Raw genomic sequence first — 3,938 nt, forward strand, 5'->3', positions numbered from 1 at the left:
TTTGGCTTCTCTGCACTCCAGTGCAATTTTCAGAGTCTCTTCTGACATCCATTTTGGTCTTCTCTTCCTCTTTTGTCTTTGCAATGACCATTTGCACTCTTCCTGGATGACACCCTTGATATCCTCCCACAATTCCTCTGCTCTTCGCTCATTAGTGTTCAAGGCCTCAAACTTGTTCCTGAGATGGTTCTGAAATTCAGGTGGGATATACTCAAAGTCATATTTTGGTTCCCATGAATTGGGTTTAATTTTCCTCAACTTCAGCTTGAATTTGCATATGAGTAGTTGGTGGTCTGTTCCACAATCAGCTCCTGGCCTAGTTTTCACAGTTGATATTGAGCTTCTCCAGTGGTTCTTTCCACAGATGTAATCGATCTGATTCCTATGCCTACCATCAGGTGAAATCAATGTGTATAACCTACGTTTATGTCTCTTAAAAAACATATTTGCTATGAATAAGTCATTGATTGTGCAAAATTCAGTCATTCTCTTTTTGGCTCCATTTCTGTCACCGAGTCCATGTTTTCCAACTACTGAATCTTCTTCTCAGTTCCCAACTTTTGCATTCCAGTCACTCATTATTATCAATGCATCTTGATTGCATATTTGATTGATCTCCGATTGTACAAGTTGGTAAAAATCTTCTATATCCTCTTCCTTGGTTCTGGTTTTTGGTGCATATATCTGAACGATAGTGGTATTCAGTGGACTTCCTTGTATGCGTATGGATATTATCCTGTCACTGACAATATTGTACTTCAAGATGGATCTAGCAATGACTTTTTTAACTATGAAAGCAACCCCATTTTTTCTCACCTTTTCATCTCCAGAGTAATATATCATATGGTCATCCGACTCAAAATGCCCCATGCCAGTTCATCTCATCTCGTCAATGCCTAGTATGTCAATATGCATTCCATTTCTTCCTTAACAATATCTAATTTTCCTACATTCACGGTTCTCACATTCCATGCCCCAATCACTAGTGTATGCTTATAACTGTTCCTGTTCCTTTGTATTTCCATACTTGAAAGCTCCATCTCAGTTGCCCTTTCTGTTATCTACATGTGTTCTGTTGTACATAGGGTTTTCAGAGGCCTGCTATTTCAGAATTGGATGGCCAGTCCTTCTTCCTAGTCTGTCTTAATCTGAATGTTCAGATTTCTAGAAGTATCAGACAGACTAGCATTTTATAGAAAAAGTGAAAGATATATCCCTTATTGCGGAGTTAACCATTAGTATCAGTGTTGTCCCTGCCTTTGGCACATGTATCTTTACCCACTTATTTCCCTGCTCCACCATCCACCAGGATACCCATCCACTTCTACCCACTCCCTTCACATCTATCTCCCATTGACAAGCCCTTGATCTGATAGCTTATATCTGAAGCTTCCTTGGCTTCTGTGATTCCAAACACATCAGCTGCTGGTAGTTTCTTATGTTGTGACCAGTGTCTCTGAAGTTTAGTGGTAATGTTTCCTGAACAAAGGTGATGTGTCCTGTAGAACTGGCACGAGAAAATAATACTACCAAGTGCAGTTTAAGAATGCAGGGGCAGTTTATAAAAATGGATTTAGAAAAACCATTTTATCTCTATAGAAGCTATCTTTGATAAAATTCCACACATGCCTGTCTTTGTTTAAAGAACCTTGGGAAGATGGATAAGAAACTAATTACAGTGGTGACTTAATATAGAGAATGGGGTGAGAAATTGATGTAAACAAGTACAGGTAAAGGCAAGACTTTTTTTTTTTTTACAAAGTAGGAAATAGTACAATATTTCCACAGTCTATATAAGACAGGTCTGTTTGTGAACCTATTCCAACAGGAAGGAAGACAAGACCTTTATTTCACACTTGAATAAAAGATAAATAAACATCTGTAAGTTGACTTACAAACTGTTGGTTACACTTTGCTCTTACTCTTTAGTAACTGTGATCATCAGGAGGGAAAAGAAATTCTCCTAAGCCACAGATGATGGTGAGAGCCAATGGGAGCAGGGCCCTCAGTAGCAGTGCACCACCAGGAGAACACGCCTTGTTGGCTCCTTCACATCCCCCAAGGCAGCAGCAGATCCTTCCTTCCGCCACCTTTTTGGCCAAAGCTGCCAAGGATTTAAAAGTTTTTGGCTTATAAGTGTCCAGGTCTGCAAGCATTTTCCTGTTGAGCTTCACCTGGCTCTGAATTAAATTGCTGACGAGGACTGAGTACTTCAAGCCATGCTCCCAGGAAGCAGCCATGATTCGATTGATCCAAAGTGTCTCATGTTCCTCTTCTTCAATCGTCAAGCATTTGTGCATTTTACAGAGGCTTGAATCACAGCCCTCACAGCCAAACTGTAACACTGATTCTTCCTTCCTCAGAAATGCCAGGTATGCTTCAGTACCTCCTAGATTTGCCAGTCGCAGTTTGTGATGCGGTTTCACAGCCACAGCTGCGTTGTGAAGAAGACCATAGTGTCTGCTGGTCAGCAAACCGCTCAGAAACACAGACTACTCGCAGCCATATTATAGCAGGTGGAAGACTCTTAATGCAATCTTTTTAAAATATTTTTTTAATAAACTATATGATTTTTAAAAAACCTCAGAAAACCCATATGGCTGTTTTGCCTATTTAAATGCAAAACTTCTTTGTAAATATTAAATACCATTTTATTCTCTGAACTATGTTCTTGTTTAAAAATCCAACTGCATTTAAATCATAACCAAAATCAGCATTGTCACAATCTCAAGGAAGAGTTAACTAAAGTACAGGCTAAATGTCCTTGTTACCTGCCTTCTAAAAGACTCTCATTAATCCATGTTATTTATGTTGCTGTTGTTGTTGTTAGGTGCTTTAGAGTCGAGTACAGCTCATAGCGACCCTATGAAAAAAAGATCTGAACCCAGTTCATCCTGTGCCATCCTCACACTTCCTGACACACAACATTCCATTGCAATAGTCAATCGACCGTGTCAATCCACCTGGTTGAGGATCTTCCTCTCATTTACCGACCTTTCACCTTTCCCAATATTAAGTCCCTCTCCAGGGAGTAGCATATCCTAGCAGCATGTCCAAAGTATGTGAGGGGAAACCTCGTCATTCTTGCCTCCGAAGAACACTCCAATTCTACCGTCTCCAAGACATATCCGTTCATTCTCTTGCCTATCCATGGCATGTTCAGTGTTGTTCTCCAACACCATGGCTCAAAGCTGTCAATTCTTTTTGTTATCCTTATTCATTATTCAGCTTTCAGATGCACAGCTAGTAATCAGAAAGACTATGGCCTCAATCAGATGCACCTAAGTCCTCAAAATGACATCACTACTCCAAAATAATTGGGTAAGGTCCCTATCTGCAAATTTCCCCTGTGCAATGTGTCTCCTTATTTCCTGACTGCTCGTACCAAAGATGTTAATTGTGGATTCGAGCAAGATTAAGTTTCAGTCTCCTCTCCATACATCATGGCACTACCTATTGGTCCAGTGGTAAGAATCTTTGTGTTTCTCTCTTTAAAATTTTTTTTTACTTATTTATAATAAAAGTTTACAGAGATTTTGGATTTCCATTCATTCAGTTTTGCACTTTTCTCCCTGCCCACCCCTCCCTCACAGTTTACTCTTCTCTTTTAAAGTAAAAGAAAAATTCTTTCATTGATATACAATTCCTCCCCCCAAGTCCAATCCACTATGCCACCTTCATTCTGGACTTCTGTCATGACAGCAATTCCTAGTCCTTATCCCTTTTAAACAGTTTTCTCCTTAAATACTTGGGAGTAAATCTAACCAGAAGCACAAAGCACCTGTTCAAAGAAAATTACAAAATATTACTAAAAGAAACAAAAAGAGACCTGGAGAAGTGGAAGAATATCCCTTGCCCATGGATAGGAAGACACAATATTGTTAAAATGGCAGGTAATTTACACATTCAATGCAATCCCAATAAAAATACCAATCCCA

The 3,938-nt window shown here is 39.4% G+C and overlaps 1 pseudogene; it reads right to left on the minus strand.

The window, feature by feature from the left end:
- Positions 1-2,005: 2,005 nt before the first annotated feature.
- On the minus strand, positions 2,006-2,455 carry LOC102860509 (annotated as a pseudogene).
- Between the last annotated feature and the right edge of the window lie 1,483 nt (positions 2,456-3,938).

The sequence above is a fragment of the Elephantulus edwardii genome, unplaced genomic scaffold (assembly GCF_000299155.1).
Source record: "Elephantulus edwardii isolate Elephantulus edwardi_28Jun2011 unplaced genomic scaffold, EleEdw1.0 scaffold00457, whole genome shotgun sequence".
Taxonomy (NCBI): Eukaryota; Metazoa; Chordata; class Mammalia; order Macroscelidea; family Macroscelididae; genus Elephantulus; species Elephantulus edwardii.